The following is a 22,287-nucleotide window of genomic DNA, read 5'->3' as shown; positions in this document are numbered from 1 at the left end:
CAAATATCTGATCAGACAATCACACTGCAGCAATCAGTGAAATTTGGCATCTAGACGTGCTGAAGTTCAACCTGAGCATCAGAATGGAGAAAAAAGGTGATTTAAGTGTCTTCGAATGTGGCGTGGTTGTTGGTGCCAGGGGGGCTGGTCTGAGTAATTTGGAAACTGCTGATCTGCTGGTATTTTCCCACACAAACAACTCCAGAGTTTTTATAAAATGGTCAAAAAGAGGAAACATTCAGGGAGTGCAGTTCTCTGGGTGAAAATGCTGGAGGTCAGAGGTACATGTGCGGACAGCTTTGAGCAGATAGGACTCAAATTACCTGTCGTTCCAAGCAGTGTATGGAGAAGAGCATCATAATGTGCCATCTGCCCAGCCACCGCAGCAAAAACCACACTGGGTCACTGAGAACAAGAAACTGAGGCAACAGCTTAAGTGGGCTCACCAAAATTGGGCAACAGATTCTGATGATATTTCATTTCTGCTGCAACATTTGGATGATAGAGTGTGAACAACATGAAACATGGATCCATCCTGCCTTGTATTAACAGTTCAGGCTGCTGGTGGTGTAATGGTGTGGAGATATTTTCTTGGCCCCTCTGTACCAAGTGAGCATTTTTAAAATGCCACAGCCTACCTGAGGCTTGTTCCTGACCATGTTCATCCCATTATGACCACAGTATACCCATCTTCTGATGGCTGCTTCCAGCAAGAAAAAACACCTTATTGCAAAGCTCCGATCATTTCAAACTGGTTTGTTGAAAATGACAATGAGTTCTCTGTACTCAAACAGCCTCCACAGACACCAGATTTAAATCAAATAAAACACCTCTGGGATGTTGTAGAACTAGAGATTCACATCACGGATGTGCAGCTGAGAAAACTGCGTCATGATAGTGTGATGCTATGATACCAAAATGGGCCAAAATCCCTGAGGAATGATTCCAGCAGCTTGTTGAATCTATGCCATGAGGAGTTAAGGCTGTTCTGAAGGAACAGACAGTCCAATAAAGTACAAGCAAGGTGCACCTAATAAAGTTCTTACTCAAACATTTAACCCCGTTTCAGAATCACTGTGTTTTCAGCTACAATTATAAAAAGTAAAACATAAAAAGCACAATAATGCACTGACAATTTACTTCAGTCTCCCTCATTAGTTAAAGAAATTCCCTGAAGAAAATTGCAAAGTCAAAGGTCAAGAGTTAGGAAGTGGTAAAAAAAGCATGGCAATCATACACAATGTAGAAAATCCTTAACTACATGCTTGCACCCCTCACACAGCCTCCAGATTCTTTGCGTCCAAGGGGACAAATAAAAGCCCAGAGTTAAGGGTCCTTCAATACAGTCACCGGCAAACCTGTGGCCTCTGAGAATGTGGAGCCCAGGTATGCAACTCATAGAGGCATAGCTGTGCTCTAAATGCTTTATAGCTCATTTTATTGCTGTCTTGTATCCAGGGCACTAGGTCACTGATATAGTGTACAGTGGTAGGCGTTGTGAAACTCTTGCAGCTTACTTCCAGGCTTTTTTAAAAGGCTGATTAAAGAAAGGATGAAAAATTCACAGATTCATCGTGACTGTGGGGCATCTGATTAGAGCCCTTCCACTAAACACAGTCAGAGTGAACCCATACACAGCCACTTTGTGTGTGTGTGTGTTAGTGTGTGTGTATGCGCATCACAAGCCTGGGCTTTACAGGAAAGTAGTTGCTCACATTACACAATTTGATTATCGGGTCCGTCTGCCTTGAGCCCTTCCTATGAACACAATCCGAGCACTCATATAAACCTGGTAACTGTCCAAAACACATGCAATCATAATTACAGTGAGACAGTTGCTCACGTTACTCACAAGTACTGTAAAGTGGTTGCTCATATTACACGCATGCAGCACAGGTAACAACTTCAAAAACAACAAAAACAGCAACTAAAAAAATAATTAAAACATTTTGGGACCTAATTCAGGGCCAGTGTTAGATATGTAAAACTAAAAGTTAAAGATATAAAGAGGTAGCTACTGGTATTAAAGATACCTAAACTGGTGTGAGTGGGAGCATTGACTGAAAGAAAAAAGTAATATTTTAGGATGATTTTTTTCTCACAACAGTTCCATGCAAAGCACAAATAAACACCTCTGTGTGAAAAGCTTGCAGCCTGGAAATGTCCCGTACACTGACAGAAGACAAATAACAAAACTTGGACTGCATGGCAGGCAAATACAAAAGAATTATGGGTATTGAAGTTTCAGGTACGTTTGTGTTGGGTGTGTAACTGATGCGCATATTGTGAGTGTAAACAGAGATCCTTTGATAATGTAAGGTGTCAGATTCGCTGGGCTTCCCAGCTGTAGTCACTGCTGACGTAGTGCCTGCAAAAGGTGCCCTATACAGGTATCTGACTAATATCTGACTGCTCATTCACTGGAGCTAAATTACGGTGTCGGTCACATGGTGATGTACAAATACACTATGTGTGATCATCATTGGCTCAGAGAAACAGTTACAAACATACTCTAGAAGAACTCTTGAATTTGGTTATTATAAATGGTTGGTATAAATACAGCTTATTAAGTTTGCTGTATGTTTGTAATGTAATAGGGTTAAGATTGGATTTTTGGTAGATCTGATAAAGGATTAATGTTCACAAAGCCTTGGCTAAAGGTAGATACAAGCTACACAAAATCAAAAAGAAAATCTCATATATAATATTATAATGTATATATATACTGAACACTTCCTGCCTGCAGACATGAATAGCACCATCTCTACTGTGCCTCTTGATTGGTCAAATAAAGTCGAGATATAATCACTTGCTTCCATAAATAAAACCAATGCAGATTGACTTTGACAGCTTACAAAACATTTAATAAACCAAATTTAGTTAAAATAATGAGGTTTTTCTTGACAGAATTTCTTTGTAACTGATCCATTTTCTTAATCCGAATGTTTTACAACACAAGTCCATCTATGTGATTACAGTCTTCCAGCTAGCAGACCAGAAAGGTGAGTGTAATTCTTTTTTTTTGAGAGTGATTCTATTTTTCCGAGGCATTCCAGTCTGACACGTTAACAAACGCTTTAACCTTCAGGTCACTCACAGTGGAAGAAGTTAAAACGGTGATCTCGCCTCATTTGAACCCTGTCAAAGTGGAATTTTCAAGGACTCGATGCGGTCGAGATCTTCTGCTCCCCCATGTTTTAAATAGGTAAGCATTCCTGTGGCTGATACCCTTTCCTCTTTAACCTGTGTTAAAAACACACCTCATAAAAGAGGGATCATTTGAGTGTAACATATGGCCTTATGTCCACACTATAGTGGGTTCCTCTGAGGTTGGTGGTGGGCTGGATTATTTGGTGCTCATAATTGTTCCTGGAGATTTCTAAGCGCTTAAAGTAGTTCCCTCTAAGAATCAAATTATTTATATAGCGCCAAATCCCAACAACAGTCACCATAAGGCGGTTTATATTGTAAGGTGATGACCCAACAAACTAGAGAAATCCCAACAGTCAGACAGACCTATATGAGCAAGCACTTGGTGACAGCAGGAAGGAAAACATCTCTTGTAACAGAAAGAAACTTCTGTCAGAACCAAGCTCATATGGGGGCAACCATCTGCTGTGACCAGAGACAGCACATGGCTGCAGAAGAGAGCCCGTTTGAGAATAACTAATGATTAAATGGCGAGTGGTGTATAAACTCATACTAAGTGAAAAGAGCTGACAGAGGAAGAAACACTCAGTCCTTCATGGTAAGTCCCCAGTAATCTAGGTCTACTGCAGTATAACTAAGCAAGGGTCACAGATAAGTGAGTCAGGTAAGTGAGAAGAGCTATGCTCACATTCTAACCAACTTTACCACTCCGGAGGATCGCAAAGAAGACCTGGACAGTTTGCAGCAGTATATTGACGAGTGTTTTGAGCATGTTGTTATGGGGAAACCAGATAACAAGGCGCCGATTCCCTCCAGCAGCAAAGGAAAGCCGTCCTCGAAATTAAGCCACCTCAAAGACTCACTGGAGCCAGCTTCTCCACAAAACAGTGACATAGTTGACATTTTGGTGTCCATAGATAAAAAAAATAGTCCAGTTTTGACGCACGCCTGTCCCTCCTGGAAATCCTGCATAAAGATTTTCAGGATCTGCATGAGTCCATTGAGTTCAGCTAGCAGCAGTTGGAAACACGCTCAAAACGCCACCCTCAAAGAGTCAATGAAAATCCCTCAATGAGGGACCCGACTCTCAGAAGCAAACGAAAAACTCAAGGAAGCTGTCATCAAGCTCCAGGCCCGCAGCATGAGGGAGAACTTGGTGCTTTAAGGAATACCAGCAAAGGCAGAAGAAGATCCTTATGAGTCACTTCACCCAGATAGAATAGAATAGAATTCAACTTTATTGTCATTGCACATGCACAGGTACAGGGCAACGAAATGCAGTTTGCATCCATCCAGAAGTGCTTTAGTGATATAGATATATTACAATATATATTAGCAATAATATAGATATGTGAGTATATTACAGAAATGGGTCTATTATGGTATGTTATAATGTATACGGTATGAAGTATGTTGTGAATATTCTATAACTATAAGTATGTACAGGCTGTAGTGAGTACAAGCTATGTACAGGCTATGAACAGGATATAAATATGAAAAACTATACAGAATATGAAATAAATAACTTTACAGAAATCTGAGATATACAGCTATACAGAAATGGGAACTGTGCAAGTTGTAAACAGTTGTAGGGTTAAAAATTATCGAATGTACAGAATGATTATTTACACAGAGCTATACAGTAGTGCAGTTAAGATAAGTGAGATATAATTCCTACAGAGGCTATATAAAGTGCTAGTGGTTGTGAGTGGTGGTTCAGTCCATGTTATTATTGTGTGTTTGAGGGTACGGTTGTCCATTGTGTGTGTGTGTATGTTCAGTCCATGTGTTAACGTGGGTCAGATGTCAGGAGGCAGAGTTCAGGAGTCTGACAGCTGTGGGGAAGAAGCTGTTCCGGTACCTGGTGGTCTTAGTCCGGAGGCTCCTGTAGCGCCTCCCAGAGGGCAGGAGGGTGAAGAGTCCATGTGATGGGTGACTGGGGTCTTTGATGATTTTCCCAGCCCTTTTCAGACACCGCTTCCTATAGATGTCTTTCATGGCAGGAAGTGGTGCTCCGGCGATGCGCTGCGCAGTTTTCACGACCCTCTGCAACGCCTTCCGGTCCGAGGCAGAGCAGTTCCCGTACCAGACTGTTATACAGTTGGTCAGGATGCTCTCGATGGTGCAACGATAGAAGTTCACCAGGATGTCTGAGGACAGGTGGTTCTTCCTCAGAGTCCTCAAGAAGAAGAGGCGCTGGTGAGCCTTCTTGACCAGCTTGGAGCAGTTGGTCGTCCAGGTGAGATCCTCGGAGATGTGGACTCCCAGGAACTTGAAGCTGCTCACACGCTCCACAGCCGTCCCCTTAATGTGGATGGGTGGATGTGGGTCAGCATTCCTCCTGTAGTCCACGATGAGCTCCTTGGTCTTCTCGGTGTTAAGCAGTAGGTTGTTTGTGTCGCACCACTCAGCCAGACGATCCACCTCCTCCCTGTAGGCGGCCTCATCGTTGTCACTGATGAGGCCAATCACCGTGGTGTCATCTGCAAACTTAATGATGGTGTTGGAACCATCAGCAGGTCTGCAGTCGTGGGTGAAGAGGGAGTAGAGGAAAGGGCTCATCACACAGCCTTGTGGTACACCGGTGTTCATCTTGATTGTAGATGAGCAGCAGTTATCCAGCCGGACATGTTGGGGGCGGTTGGTCAGGAAGTCCAGTAACCATTTGCAGATGAGGGAACTGATGCCCAGGTCTGTCAGTTTCCTGATGAGTTGTGAGGGGTGGATTGTATTGAATGCTGAACTGAAGTCTATAAACAGCATTCTGGCGTAGGTGTTGTTGTTGTCCAGGTGTGAGAGGACAGAGTGCAGTGCGATGGAGACTGCATCCTCTGTGCTCCTGTTCTGGCGGTATGCGAATTGGTGGGGGTCCAGGGTGGGGGGGAGACAGGATTTGAAGTGTGCTAGGACCAGCTGCTCTAAGCACTTAGTGATGATGGGGGTGAGTGCTACTGGGCGGTAGTCATTGAGGCTAGATGGGTTGGAGTTTTTGGGTATCGGGACGATGGAGGTGGATTTGAATCAGGCCGGTACCACAGCGTGGGCCAAGGACAGGTTGAATATGTCTGTCAGCACTCCTGCAAGCTCCCCAGAACACGCTCTGAGAACACACCCGGGGATGCCATCAGGACCTGCAGCCTTGTGGACATTGATCCTGCTCAGCACCGCTCCTACATCGGTGGGGGAGAGAGTCAGAGGTTGGTGGTCTGGTGTCATGTCTGCTTTGGTTGTGGTTGTGGGGTTCCCTCACTCAAAACGAGCATAAAAGTTGTTGAGCTCGTTGAGGAAGGAGACATCAGAGGATGCGGGGGAGGGTTTGGTGGTCCTGTAGTCTGTAATGGTCTGGAGTCCTTGCCACATGCGTCGGGGGTTGGAGTTAGAGAAGTGTTCTTCTACCTTCTTTTTGTAATGGTGTTTGGCTTTTTTGATGCCCTTCTTTAGATTAGCCCTGGCTGTGCTGTAGGCGTGTGCATCTCCTGACCTAAAGGCGGTGTTGCGGGCCTTCAGGAGGAGACGAACATCCCGGTTCATCCAAGGCTTCTGGTTGGGGTACATGGTGATCCGTTTCTGGGTGGTGACACTGTCTGTGGTTTTGGAGATGTAATCCAGTACAGATGAGGCGTACTGGTCCAGGTCTGTGTGGGTGAACATATTCCAGTCTGTGTTTTGAAATCTGTCCTGGAGCACTGCGTCCACTTGAAACTCCCAGAGGATGGAATTAAAATCATCTGCTTCCATTGTGTCCATCGTTTGGGAAATCAACAGACCCAGACCTATCATGGCCAAATTTGAACGCTTCCAGATATTTGTCAGAAAAAGGAAATACTAAATTTTTAATCATGGCATTTAAAAGGGACAAAAAACCTAAAGCAAGTTATACAAGGCAGGAATCAGCAACAACACATCTTTTGAATATTAGCAACTTAAATCATGCATACAGGAAAAATTCAGTCACAATCAACTGAGTCTGGAAATATACTGGATAACAAAATTATTAAATATCTGCAATACAAAAATGTATAAGCTATTATTTAAAATTGATGAATCATGAAGCTGGGAAGTCTAGTCTGCGCCTTGGGTGCTCCTTGTTGCCCACAGGCTCATTGGGTGGGGTGTCCAGGTGAGGGAGCATCCGTTGCTAGGTGCAGCTTGTCCCAGATCCAGGCCAGTGTTTCTTGTCACTTTGCTGTGTGTGTCTGTTGCACTTGAGTGGATGACTGGTGTTAGGTGGTGTTCCTCCCCACTACTCCCCGCTGGGTGCTGCTACCCCCTCAGTGGAATGCAGGTACTTGTTGGTACTGGGGTGCGTGGCTGGATGTTCTGGCGTGGTTGTTGACCCAGTCCTTTGGTGGTCCAGGGTGGCTTTACCTCTTCCGTGTTGACGGGGGGTGGCTATGCTGGGCACCGGGCAGTTTTTGGGCGCCTGGAGCCCTGGGACCATGATCTTGGCTTTTACCAGGGTGGCAGGCCTATAGCAGGGCTGGTTGCCCATCACCTGGGGTCCTCTGGGACGCCCACCCCTTGGACGTGGGCACCCCATCTAGGGCCTCCCTCCTTCTTCTGCTGAGATGGGTGCACAGGCATCACAGAGAGTAGTGGTCTTAGGTCATTAGTACTCTTGGGGGCTGTGGATGGCCCGGTTTTCCCAGATCCTATTCCACCTGCCTCTGGCTCCTAGGGGGCGTTATTGTGTCTTCCCAACCTTATTTTCAAGTGCATTTCGTGATAAAGACACACACATACAAACACTCCACACTCTCTCTCTCACATGCACCACAAGGAGACTGTTGATTTATGTAACATATGTATGCATTTTTGAATGTTTGCAATTGAGTTGTTGTATGTTTGTTTTCTCACAGGTGCACTTGGCAATACATTTTGCTTTTCTTTGCTCCCCCCCCTTTTTTTTCCCGCCTGTCCTGCCTCAGACATTGTATTAATGTATTTGCAAAAGCTGCCAAGAACAGGATTAAAAAAACTGATCACCTGATCCAACCCTAACTATAAGCTTTATCAAAAAAGAACGTTTTAAGCCCAACCTTAAAAGTAGAGAGGGTATCCGTCTCCTGAGAGTTTCTTGTCTGAGAGGACAGTTGTGCGAATACAGCAGCACAAAACAATTGGGCCCAGAGTTGGGATCACTGACAGCAGTGGCTATTATAGCTGATTTAACATATGCAACCTGCAGATTTTTTCCATATTGTTTTTCTTCTTATGTAAATTATCCCAGCTTCTGCTTCATAATACCGTCTGACCTTCTTTCTCAAACCTGCTGAAATGTGGTCTGGCTTTAAAAAAGCAACAATGCAGAAATGGCTCTGCTCTACCAGTGGCAGCAACACTCCACTGACAGAAAATATGTAATCAAGAGCCTCTTGGATTTAAATAACTGCTTCTGGAAATATTTTTTATATATTTTGGTGTTTTTGTGAGGTTCAAATGCAAACAATTTCTCTTCAGCTAACATTTTAAGAATCATTGCTAGGAATAACAAGACAACGTTAGAACCAGAGGTTTCCGCAGTACTTACTTACAGTTAATTAGCCTTTAGATTAAATTAACCATTTTATTTAACGTCTACAGTAAACAAGAACATTTGTGCAGTCAGTCAATGCTACAGTAAAGTTGGGGGAAATAGTGGTTGGAGACAAAATTATTGCTAACTTGTGCAATGGACTTCTGATCTTGTCGCCTCTGAAATGGCTACGTCAAAGACGAGGACCAGGTCTGTAACCACTCAGTGAATTCCTGCCTTCAAAGGGACTTTGGTGCATCTTGACAGAGGCACTCATTACTGCAGACTGACTCAGACTGAGTCCACTGTGTAAAAATTAGACATTAATTTGCAAACCTTAGTCAGATCTGAGAGAGTGTGCTTCATCTAAAACTGAGGATTGTGGCCCACATTTTCAGACATTTTATCCAGAAAAACAATTCAAAGTGTTGCATGTAGCCCCAGAATAGTTGAATAGCAGCAGGGGAACACCTACACCTATGATATCCCAAATAGTCAAATAAGCCCTCAGCAAGATAAAGCCATCTAGTTAAAAGCAGTTATTTGCTAAAAAGGTTGATAAATTCATTTGTTAATGACTTTCCAAAATAATTTTGACATATGATTCTCAGGCAAACATCACTTCCTCCTCGTGCTGTGCTTACCTGTTTTGCAGATGTGAAGTCTCACTAAGCCTTCGAGGTAGCGCCTTAATGGTACTTGATTAATTAATTCGCTGTTCGTGTGGATAATTTTACAGAGAACTGAGTACGACCCTGTCTCTCTTTCCCCCATCCAGCCCTTTGCCTGGGATGAACTGGGCTCGCAGGGAAATCTAGGAGAGCTAAACAAACCCGGATTCCTGTTGTGCACTGAGCCTGAAACCAGGGGCTAAATGATCATATCATGGGACTTTTATAAGTCAGGATGTTGGACTCATAATGACTTATTTACTTTAAATGGCCTCAAGCATCCAGAACAGTAGGCTTTATGTGTAAACTGAATATTTTAACACTTTGGTTTGCCAGTGTGACATCCAGGAAACTAAATGCAACACTGAGGGAGCAAAGACAGAGTAGCCACTACATCATACATTACACTTTATACAAGATGCCTGGATAACATGTGATACAGCTGAACTAGTTTGAAGGTAATGGGTTATTGTTTATTTTTCCTTTGCAAAAGGAGGATAGATGTGAGTGTGGAAGCAAAGCCTTCAGCCACCAAGTCAGCTATAGAGTAATTAATCCATCTAATCTGGCTGAGGCTGCCAGACCTTCACACTCTGGACCGAGTTTGCCCCAGAGAGGAATGTAGCGATGGATTATCTCAAAACATCAAATAATAAGCCCCCCTTCTGACACCACTGACAGCAAATGAAAAGGCCCGGATTTTCCATCCCTGTGAAGAATTAAAGATATGAAGAAAACTCTGTGGGGATCTAACTTTGGCGGCAGGTTCATGAATTGACTGGATGGAGGCTGCTATTTAAAGCCTGCAAAAAATTAATAGCTTGATTAATTCCTGGTGACTTGCACCCGACATGTCTTCGCTATTGTGCACATGAAAAGTTGCAGGGTACCAGCGAAGTAATTATATCATCACAGGCCATTGCTTCCATTGCAACCTGATTTTTTATTATTTTATTACTCTTTTCTTTGCTGACTTGGCGAGGGGTTTGAATTCCATCGACGACCGTTTTATACGCCTGGACGCAAAGAGACTTAATTGAGGTTAAGCACCTTGGTCAAGGGGTTTGGAGTGCCACACTGCTGCACTGGGAAGTTTGTGAAGAGGCCCTTTAAGTCTCTGACCAACCAGAGTACAGGAAAACAGGGCAGAGCGAGGAGGCGTTTGGACAGAAACATTTGGGACAATTGCCATGCTGATTTTGTTTGTTAGAGCAAGTTGTTGATCTGACGTGAGATGGTTAAAATCATAGTTGCAGCTATAGTTCCCTTTAGTGCCACATGAGGGAATGTGGCGCAACAACCTAATGCTATAGTCAGGAAAACAGTGGTCGGAGGTCACAGCACGACCAAAATTACTGACACTGAATGCAATGAACTTGTATTCTCGTTGTCTTTCAAGTGGTTCTTTCAAAGATGGCAAGGAAAATGGCAATAAGGTAGAGCCAGTCTGCTACTGGTGTGAAATTGAAAGGGTTCAAGTTGATGGTTGCAATCTGTTTGTGATAATACTGCAATTAACTGTGATAAATCAGCAAAAATTGCAATTCTGCTACCATCTGCATAAACAGTAATTCACATTAACTACTTACAGATTTCAGAAATCTGGATGAACGTAGTTATATCTAAAGTTCGAAACAGAAACCAGAATTTCCCCACAAATAGTGATGTAGTTGATGCAGGACAATTTAACTGTAAAATATTATTTTATATAAGATTAAAGTCCGAATGCAACCAGCTGGCAGGCAGTTGAGTTGAGTGCCCTATAGCCAAGACGCGTGAGTTGTGCTTATCAGTGCAGACTGACTCAGACTAATTGCACTGTGTTAGAAATCTGTCTGGGTTTATAAATAAGATGGCAATTATATGACAATGTCTGGCTGGGAGTGCGTTCAGGTCGAGTTGCTTTGTTTGGTGACAGATTGCCTCCTATGTGGACCGTACAATAGAAAGTGTTTGCACAGAGGTTGGGAGGGTGTTGCATGACCAGCCTCTTTGTGACCAGTTGGTTGTTACAACTACTTGTAATAAAGCATATGGTTGCAAACACTGGGCAAGCACACTTCATTGGCGCGATTGACAAAATGAAAAACTAACATGCTAATAAAAAGCTACCTATATTACACAATATTAGACGTGTTTGAAATTTTCCACATTTCTGTGATGGGACATGATTAAGAACAACGCATAACAGCCTCCCTTTAGTTACAGAAGTCACTCTTAACAGAGCCAAGGTTCGTAAACACGTAACAGCATCAGTGTTGTCCTCCTGTCATTGACATCCAGTTGAACCACGGGGATCTTGGCCATTGTTTGATACAGTTCAGGGTGGGTGGGTGGGTTGGACTCAACCCGCATTACTGGTTTCAGTTATTCTTTTTAATTTTCTTGCCAACAACACATCAAAAGGACTTAATGCAAGCCAAAGTTCCAAATGGTGATGACAGAAAACCACATGTGCCAAATCCAAGTAGCTGCCTCAGCACTGTGGTAGGATCACAAGAAAGGCTTGTGGTCACCTTTGGCAGGCTTTATAAAATCCATCCAGCTAAATAGGGGCTGCAAATAACATACACACTTTAACGCAAATGACATCAGTCTATAGAAGCACACAGAGATGTGCTTCTATAGACTGATGTATAGACCACGCAGGTGGCCATGCCATTTATGGCAGTGTTTGAACAGAAAAACAATAGCATGTTGTTGCTGTTGTTAACCGACTCCTAGATAGATACAAATAAGCTGAATATTGTGGAAACAGCTATTTCTTTCTTTTTTATGGGAGGGAGGCTGGTGGTGAGGGTTAATTTTTAACATTAACATGCTGAAGTGTGAGACCTCAGTGACATGGATGTTAGACAGATCAGTTATAGGTGTTAAAACCCCTTTGCATGGCTAAGCTGCTTAACTTTGTTAAAGCACAGAGTTAAAAACAACATGCTAACTAGCATAGCATCAAAATCCCTCAAACCTCTTTTCAAAGATGTTTCTTTGTATCTGCGTCAAACTTCAGGTGCTGATTTTGTATAATTCCATCACATTACTGTTGCTGGGAATCTGACACCTTATAATTGGATATTTTGCTGTGTCATGTGGGCGTGGGGATTGTGGTTGAGCAGCAGACGGAAGCCGTCAACAAAAGAAGCATGAAAAATCCGAGTGCTGGAAGCATGTGTGTAAACCAACCTGCTTTACATGTGGCCACTCCATGAAAGACTTTTTCATGAACACTTTTAGTATAAAGCCACATCAGGACATGTGATCCAAAGTTATAAGACAGAGACGGGGTATGCAAAGCATGCCTTTGTGCTGAGAATGACTCAGCTTTTTTTCTTTTCATAAGGCTGCACTGTTTCTTTTACATATCACAAGGAAATGGAAATGGAAATATTGGGTTTAATATCCTTGCTTCACCTGAGATTAAATCAAACAAATTTTCAACACACGTTAAACATCATTTTAAATTATTCTGCATCTAATTTTTTTAAATATGATATACGCAAAGACTTAGAGATGTGCCTTAAAACATGACTAAAACTAACACAATATTTAAAATGCTTCAAAATCAGAGTATCATTTATTCCAAGTGAAACTATGTAGTCACACACACACAGATACACCTGCACAGGAGAATAAATGTCTTGTACCTACCGGTTGTAACTTGACACGCGTCTCTCTGTAGTCTTGCCAGGTGCTGAACCGTAAAAAGCAGCCTGAGAGCGACAAAATATACTCAGGGATCAAGTGGGCGGAGCTTCTATCATTCAGGTGCACTAGACCTCTGCTGTTTGTCGTTGTCCTGAGCAATTAATCTGAATAAAGAGCCACAAAACGTAGAAACACCATATGAGTTTTGCAGGCTCCCAGTTCACAGTTAAACTCTCATCCTGTCCTCCGGTACACTGAGGATACTGAGGACATCACAGGTGTAGGTGCAGGAGGTGGAGCAGCAGATGAGAAGCAGTCACTGTGGGGGAAGAAGGCTTGGAACAAATAATCTGCATATGCGTCTGCGTCATGTATGTATGGGAATTGATGTAGTGGTTTTAGGGTGTGCCACTGTTTTCTAAGACTTAGAGGTTTTCATCAGCTTCTTATGTGTCAAGGTGTGGCAATATGTCAGCAATTAAATGTAATGAATCCCTTTGAAACTAGGCATTGACACTCATTCTGCAGTCAGTGGAAGGGTCTTTTGTATTGCTAAGGAACATCATTTATATTTTCAAACAGGGTTGCGTAACGACATTTTGCCTGTAGCATTTTGTAGTTAACTTTCACTGCACGGTATTTTCACGTCCTTGAAATCTTAAATGCAAATTTACGCTTTTGGACCTTTAGATTGCTACTTAATTTGAGCTATGTGATTATGATTTGATAGATTTATAGTAAAATATGAGACTGCACCGGCTAGTTAGCTGTATTTTTTGTGACCTTAAGATTTTTCGCTGGTGCGTATATGTGACGTATAGATCTTCGTCTTGTATGTGTTGGATTCGATGTTCTGGAAAAACAGTGGCACACTGTTTTCTCAGGCTTTAAGATTTTCGTGAGTTTTTCATGTGCAAAGGGGAGACGATATATCAGAAAGCATGTTTAACCCTCTCAGGCTCAAATTAAGTTTTTGTTGCTAATGCACAAAAGACTACCTGCAGTGGTACTTCTGAGTAAAAAAAACTCATAAAATATGTATGTGGGGTAATCAGGTTGTTAATTTTTACTTGTTGCAAATCTGCAAGCCTGCCTTGAGAGGGTTAATACCATTAAAGCCTTTTGAAATTGCACAATGATGTTCATTGTGCAATTTCAATTGAAGAGGCTTTTGTATTCCTAAGTAACGCATGTTTTTTTTATAAAATGGGTTTCTCTAACGATATTTTTCCTGTGGCATTTTGTAGCTAAAAATGGCCGTAATTCCTTCTGTTTGACACATTATAACTTCCTTGAAATCACGAGTGATTTGATAGATTTATATTAATAAATGAGACTGCAGTATGCTTTGTGAGTTATGATTTTGAGTTGATCTGTATATGTGACCTATACATCTGTGTCTTGTGTGAACTTGCTGCAGTGGATTTGGGTGCGGCATTACTTTCTAAGCCCTTTAGAGATTTTCATGAGCTTTTCCTGTGTGAAGGCATATCTATATGTCAGCAAGTAAATTTATTTCCATTAATTCCTTTTGAAACTACATGTGTTCATTCTTCAGTCAGTGGAAGGGTCTTTTGTATTGCTAAGTAATGCCATTAATTTTTATAATACAGGGTTGCGTGATGACATTTTGGCCGTAATTCCTCCTGTTTGTCATGTTCAACCTACTTTAAATCCTTCATGCCATGTTTAGGCTTTTGGATCATCAGAGTTACTTAATATGAGATGAATCAGATATTTGGTGATAATTTGACAGGTTTACATTAAAATGAGACTCCAGGAGTTAGTTAGCTTTCTGTTTGATGATTTTATGATTTTTTTTAGTTAACTTTTCAAATTAAGGATGAGCAAGTGTACCTGTTCAGTGTTATTTCTCAGCAGTGAACTTTTTAAATGAAAAGAACATTATTCCTACCACAAACGAGCAAAATTAAAAACCTAGGGTCAAAACTTGCTTAATTCAGATTGGTCTGTATTTTAAAACCTTGAGGTAAAGTGGCTTAACTTTTTCTCTATAGGGTTAGGGTCCTAGGACTGCGGTCTCCTGGACAAAGATCCTGGAATCTGCTGGAGCCACTCTCCCAGTTTGGACGTTACTGCCCTGAGAGCTGTTACCACTGTTGCTTTCAGTTTCCACATCTTCCCATCTCTTCTCTAGCTCGTCCTTCATCCCTTGGTATTTCTTCTCATGTCACCATTTCCAGATGTTGCTGTCACTCGGTATACTGTAGCTACATTCATCATTACGGTCGTCTTTCTCTTCTTGTCCACCACCACTATATCTAGCTATCACCAGTTTGTCCATCTGTATCTGGAAGTTTGGTCATTTTCAACCACCTTTAGGGTGTTTCAACACGCCAACTTAGCACAGTCTCAGCCACAGAGACTTTTTTTCCTTTGAAGATGAGATGACTGACACTTCTGCTACTGGTAAAAGATAATATTATTTGATACTGATAAAGAAAATTTCACTAAGATACAGCGCAGCCACGCTTTCCAGTGCCTCGGCAGAGAGACTGTTTAGCCTTGGGAAGCTTGTCTTCTCTCCAAAGTGGAACAGGCTCTCTGATGAGAAGTTTGAGAAGCTCATTGTTTTGAGACATAACCACTGGTTTAATGAATAGCTGTAAAGGGTTGGGGATGTGACAAATAAGAATTCTTTATATTAAAAAAAATAGAGGACATTAAAACAGGTCACTTTAACAGACATCTACTGTGAGAACAACACTTGTGTGACTTGTGTTGGACTGCCAATGGCAAACGACAGCCATGGAGTTTACATTTGTATTACCTGTTTACATTTTTAAACCTTGGTTATGTTGTACAGTGCACGTACTTTCTCAGTATTACATTGAAATCACTTCAGCTATTTTACTTTTGTGTGGAAGAAAATCCTTGTTCAGCCACTGATGTCTGAAGCTGTGACAGTTTACATTGCTTAAAAGCATAATTTAATTTAACAACCATTGATAGCCAGTTGCATCCTGTTGATGTGCAATAATATCGAATGTTCTAAAACAACATGTTTTATTGTATTATTTATTACAAATAGAAAATTAATTCTATCTACAATTATTAAAATTGATCTGATTGGTGTTTTATTTCACATTATCACAAAGCAACATTTGAATAGTTAATAGTTTCCTGTTAGTTCCTTCTGTGGCCATTTACTTCAGCTATATATTCAGTTTTATAACAAACAGTTGAATATATATTTTAGTATGTTCAAGTATGTTTAGTAATTTATAATTTAGTATTTTAGCAAGTTCCATTAAGAGGAGATTCAAGTTCTTTAAACATTTTTAAAGTAACACAATAGTTACTTTTCATGGTAATTGTTACTTTTATAATATTGTAACTCAGTTACTTGAAGAAATAACTATAACTGATTACTTGCCCAACACTGGTCAGGTTGGTACACAGCTGACAGCTCTATTTGACAGCTGTTAGAAATCATATTATGGCAAGAACCAATCAGCTAAGTAAAGAGCAACGACAGACCATCAATATTTTAAGAACTGAAGCTCAGTCAGTTCAGAAAATAGCTGAAACTCTGAATGTGTCCCCAAGTGCAGTTGCTACGTGGAAACTGGATGACACGAGGACTCTCAGGAAAGGAAGACCAAGAGTCACCTCTGCTGCTGAGGATAAATTCATCTGAGTCAGCAGCCTCAGAACTCGCAAGTTAGCAGCACCTCAGATTAGAGCCCAGAGCCCAGACGCTTCTCTACACCGACTGTTCAAAGGACACTGTGTGAATCAGGCCTCTATGGTCAAACAGCTGCTAAGAAAAAACTACTAAGGAAAAGCAACGAGTTTGTTTTGTTTTTGTATTTGTTTGGGCCAAGAAACACAAGAAATGGACATTAGACCAGGTTCTAACTACAAGTCCAAGTAATGCATATTAGAGGGAAGTTTCAGCCTTGGCAGAGGAAAGCAATCGCAAACAGCTCTGGTTTAATGTTACAGAGTATTCTTTCTTATTTTGCATGCCATTGCTTTTCATCTTTTCTCAAACGACTTGTCACCATGACTAGACACTTTTTCAGCTTGTCACTCACTAGCTATGAGACAAAATTAAATCACTGATGAAACTGTATTGTTATGAGGAAGAGGTGATGAATTGTCAGGTATGTCCTGCTCTGCCAGCTGTGTGGGATGCAAAATAGGACCTAACTGCCGGACTGAGAGACAAGGGACTAACTAAAGGAGGCAGCTTTACTGCTGTTACTTAAAAAACTCCCTGAAACTAGCTTCAACTCCATTCTCTCTCACTGATTCTGTGTAAGATGATTTTTTTCCTTCAGACTTCTGACAAAAAGAAAACTGAAAAGAGAAAGAGGATATCGAAAAGCAATACAGTGATGAGCGGAAATACTAATAAATATAACGCTAAATAGCTAAAAGCTACTAGTCAAGCCTTAACAATGAAGGAGAAACACTTGAATCATGTGATGTCCACGAGCATCATATTATTTCTTTCCTTTCCTTTGAAATTCAGCTTTAATTAATATCCCACTCTGCTGGCTGACATGTGGCCAAGTCGAGGGCACGTGGCCAGGAGTCAGATAATCTCACCTCGTTAGTACTTGGGGACTACGGCTGTCTTGATGTTGAGCATTGTTCCTGAAATAAAGGTGGTTTCAGATATATACAAGGTAATGTTTCACCTACTGTTGTTCTCAGATTACATATAAGGTAGAAAAAAATTATTGTGACTGCTTCCTTGTCATAAGGAGTCACCACAACTTGTACGTCAACATGTTTGATTTGGCAGAGTTTTACCTCGATGTCCTTCCTGATGCAAAACCACAGGGGATTTGTATCCAGCTGGAATTACATTAAAGACCTTTCACTTGCCAACTGAATGTGTTAACCACTACACTATGTAGCAACAGTTGCATATAACCTGTTACTGACAAATGCTGATTAGAGGGGCCCCTGTGAATTGTCACTAGGCAAAGTTGGACGCCATATGATCTCTAATAGATATCTACAGTATATCTTGTCTGTATCCAGTCTAGGTTTTTACAAAGTATTGTTTTTATGTCACTGTCGCCAAAGTGCTTGCTCATAGGGGGTCATATGATTGTTGGGTTTTTCTCTGTATCTATGAAGCGCCTTGAGGCGACCTTTGTTGTGATTTGGCGCTATATAAATAAAATTGAATTGAATATGTAGTTTATAATTTCTAACTTTCATATTTATAAGTAAATTTCTGTAAAAGTTTCAACCTTGGTAGAGAACTGGAGTCAAAGGCTGCTCTTGTTTAATGTTGCAGTCAAACGACTTGTCTCTGTGACTAGTCACTTTTTTCAGCTCTTCTCTCACTATCTCTGAGACAATATTAACTTACTGTCAAAACGTTGCATTGTTTCCTCCCCACCGACAATAAAAACAGTCCTGCCAGCAGCCACAGCTAAGAGCTGTTATGAGGAAGAGGTGATGCATGGTATATGTTTGTGTCTCTCACTTGCTGTTGTTGTGGTGTGTTTTGTGGTGTAAACTGGTTGAGATCAGATCATGATATGTAAAGGAGTAAAATGTTGGTTATGACCAGGCCCATAGCAAAGACTCAAATAACAGACTACAGTGTGAAAGAAAAAACATTTTTAGTTTTGTGTATTTTGGATTTAGAAGCCAACTAGAGATGAATGAAAGATGTTCTTATGCCAGGTGAGGCAACTAGAACAGGCAGGGATGAGTCAGAAATACAAGAAAACATACAAAACCTCAAAAACACCAGAATGCTCAGGCAAACATAGAGGTCATGAACAGGAAATAGTCAGAGGTGAAGAATCCTAATGACCACATGGAATTACTGGACTACTCAACAAGTCAGTGATAAATAGACAATCTGGGGACTACAGGGGGAAACGACACAGAGTAAATATACTGAGGTGAGTAAGTGGCTGATTAAACAAAGATTGGGAAAAAGCAGAAGTAGAACCAGTCCGCGTGGCTTGTCACACTCCTCATAAAATAAACACTAACTCCTTCACACTACAGTTTATAGTGGTTAACACATTTACCCTACACGTGACAGATCCCCCGGTCTGAAACTGTGAGGTCTCGGGGATCATGAGCTAGTGCCAGGCCCAAGCCCTGAGGAATGGCAGCTTTACGTCAGGAAGGCCACCTGGTGTAAACATGCGGATCCAGAAGGTAAAGCCGAAGGTACTGTTAGTTCACAGCACAATTCATCTGATCGACGGTTTGTTGCATGTCACACATTCTAATTAAAACTGCAAAAGCGTAGCACCGGATTAGCTCACTGGGATGAGTGGGCGGCCGGCCTGGGTTCAAATCTTACCCCACGAATCTGCAAAAAAAACTGCACAATCATTGAATGTATCCCGAATCAATTTTAATAAAACAAATGTCAAAGTTAAGTATATAGAGATTCTTCATTCCACAAAAAAAAAAAAGATATTTATTCCACTCAAATCATATCTTTAGCCTCTGTTCTAGGTCAGTTGGCCAAGTGAAGCCCGGCATGTCTCCAAACCTGTACATCATGTTAATATGCTGTTGTCTGGCATGCACAGAGGAAACCTGTCATTTTAGGGACCTCAAAACAAATATGTCATGACTAATTCAAATAGTACGTCAACAGTAGCTAGGACAAAATACTGTTCCAAAGAACTGAAAGAAATAGTAAATAAGTAAAACTTTATTTATATAACACCTTTCTAGATAAAAGATCACATAATTCTAAAAAGATGTGTTTTAAAAGAAGCTACTGAGTCCAGAGATCTTAAGCTCAGTGGGAGAGAGTTCCACAGTCTGGGAGCCACAGTGGCAAAAGCTCTGTCTCCCTTAGTTCTCAGCCTTGTATGATGAATGACAAGTAGACCCTGATTACATGACCTAAGAGCCTGCTGGGGACAAGAAGTTCAATGATGTAGGCAGGTGCTTGTCCATGAAGAGCTCTAGAAGTCAGTACGAGAATCTTGAAAGGACTGAATTCAATGGGGAGCCAGTGCAGCTGTATTAGCAACGGTGTCACATGTGAATACTTAGATGTTTTGGTCAGAAGTCTTGCTGCAGCAAATAATATGTTAAAAGTGAAAACAGAAATGATACACAAAGGAAGCCAGGCAGAGGCGACAAACAACAATTCAAACTCTCTCTGTGAGGACTTCCGCATTAGATTGGATGGTTGCTCCTGTCGCTTATTAGCACGTCATCCCAAACTGTTGTGGCATGTTCATCTCCCTCCTACAGCCTGCTAATCTCAGTGCTCATGTAACCTGGACGTGTGTCCCTCTATCTATAAAGAGATGATCTATACTGCTCGCCCAAGTGCAATGTCTACAATATCCGAATCTAGGTTTGGGAAGGAGATTGGCGGTAGCAACTCTGTAAGAGCAATGAGACTTCCAACCCACATAACACGCACGACCACAGGTTTATGAAACAAAGTTTGCTTTATATATTTCCTTTTGGATCAGTTCCCTTTGCTCATCCTCAATGTAGGGATATCTTCAAATGCAGTAACCATCTCAAATGCATCACAAAATAATTGAAACAATCAAAATAGATGTAAGACAAGAAACACAATATTTCAACACCCCAAAGAAAAGGAAAAAGAAAAGAAAATAGCACGTGAGTGTCCAGTTCCTTATGGTGTCAGTTTATTCAGTTACCCACTGTCCTGGGTTAAGAACTGAAAACGACCTGAATCTCAGGCGGAGAAAAAGTAGCAAAAGAAAATGATAAGGTATCTCTCAGGTGGGCTTCCTTTTGTTTTTTTTCCTACCGCCCTCCTGGTACGGCAGGCATCAACGTGTAGCGTCCTGACACAGAGAAGGCCTCCACAGCAGCAACAGTGTCTTAGACCCACGATACCAGCTCCTCACTTGGCACCCATGGAACTGTACCTCAAAAAAAAACCAGTCTGCACACAAATATGCAGAATGTTAGATGTCCACATTCCTTAAATGTCCTTGTTCCTAATGTCCTTGGTTCTTTTGAAATATTAAAATAAATTTGCATCTTGTGACACATTAAAAGTAAATACACCGGTATTACTGTGCATCACCCGCAGTTACAGTAACAGCACAGCTATTGCACGTGAACTGCGCATAACCACTTAGCTGGCCGCGGCTGAACTAGCAGGCCCAAGAAAGTAAAACACTAGACACTCATAATAACCAAAACTGTCACAACATTGCAATACTATGAAAACACATCTTAAACATCATTAAACACATTTACTACTATTCTGACTGGTTAGTTATTTTTTCCAGTGCATTGAACTGCAATAGCGGTGCTAAGTGAGCTAGGCTAACTCACCAGAATAGTTCAAAAAAGTTCAAAGAAATACTCCGGCTCCTTTCAGGTAGGTACCCGTCTGTGGTTCACCGCTAACGACAGCTCTCTCACAAATGTTAATTAAACCTCTTTCCTCTCTTTCAACTGGAAAAAACCGTGCTCCGCGGCAGCATGGAGTTTTTCCTTGCCGTCCTTTTTCCTCTACACCACACCTTCACGCGCACGGAGCTGCAGATGGTGCCTTCAGGGCAAGCCCGGAAATTAAACTATCAGACAAGGACTACGATGCATTCAAAGAACCCTGTACTTCTGATTGCTGTAAATCTTACCAGGGTTACATTCTCCCCCTCTAGACTGCATGAGTCCCAGCATGCATACCTGCCCCTACCGGTACAGACACATGTGAAATAGCAGCCCCTAAAGCCTGAAAGAATGAACTAATGGCCAAGGTTAAAGGCTCCCCCAGCTCATCGTAGGTGAGTTTCCGAGGCGGACGTCTCTCCCTAGTAGAACGCCGGACACTTGCGTTCTCGGACTCTTGACTCTCAGATACTACATTGTCAGTGTCTGCAACTACAGGGTCTGTGGTGATGAGATCTGTGTTCTCTTCATCAGGTGAGATTTGTGTCACATCAGGTTCAGGAATATCGATGACAATATGGTCCGGAGTCCTACAGTGTGAAGTAGGATGTGTAACTGAACCACTATTCTCAGAGCTAACATAAGGAGTTCCTGGTTGAAGCTCGTGAGTAGGTCTTTCAGGTAAGTGTGCGGAACTTTGGGGCACAAAAGAAGGGGTGTCTGGGTTTAATACCCTGGAAACTGGCTGAGGCTCATTGAAGCCTCCTTCCCTCTGCAGGAAAGGACCCTTCGTGATGATTTCTGGCATCCATGTATTAGGATACAGTTCATCTTCATCACTGTACGACTCGTCCTCCTGACAATCAGTGTCCCCTTGCACGCCTTTTGTTGTTTTGCCCCTCAGTCTCATTTTCCTCGATGCGTCAGTGGAAGAACTTTGCTCTCTGA

General features: G+C 41.8%; 1 protein-coding gene across 1 annotated transcript in view; it reads right to left on the bottom strand.

Annotated features, from left to right (window-relative positions):
• LOC146642555 (sodium- and chloride-dependent GABA transporter 2-like) overlaps positions 1–13,119 on the bottom strand; it is a 35,752-nt gene extending 22,633 nt beyond the window's left edge. Inside the window, exon 1 of the mRNA XM_085397640.1 lies at positions 12,985–13,119. The gene's annotated coding sequence lies outside the window, so the exon portion shown is untranslated. The remainder of the gene's footprint in view (positions 1–12,984) is intronic.
• Positions 13,120–22,287: the final 9,168 nt, after the last annotated feature.

This window comes from Rhamphochromis longiceps, linkage group LG23 (genome assembly GCF_057381845.1).
Source record: "Rhamphochromis longiceps isolate RC_006_pf linkage group LG23, R_longiceps_female_GT1.1, whole genome shotgun sequence".
NCBI lineage: Eukaryota > Metazoa > Chordata > Actinopteri > Cichliformes > Cichlidae > Rhamphochromis > Rhamphochromis longiceps.
This window is presented reverse-complemented; position numbering and strand designations above follow the sequence as displayed.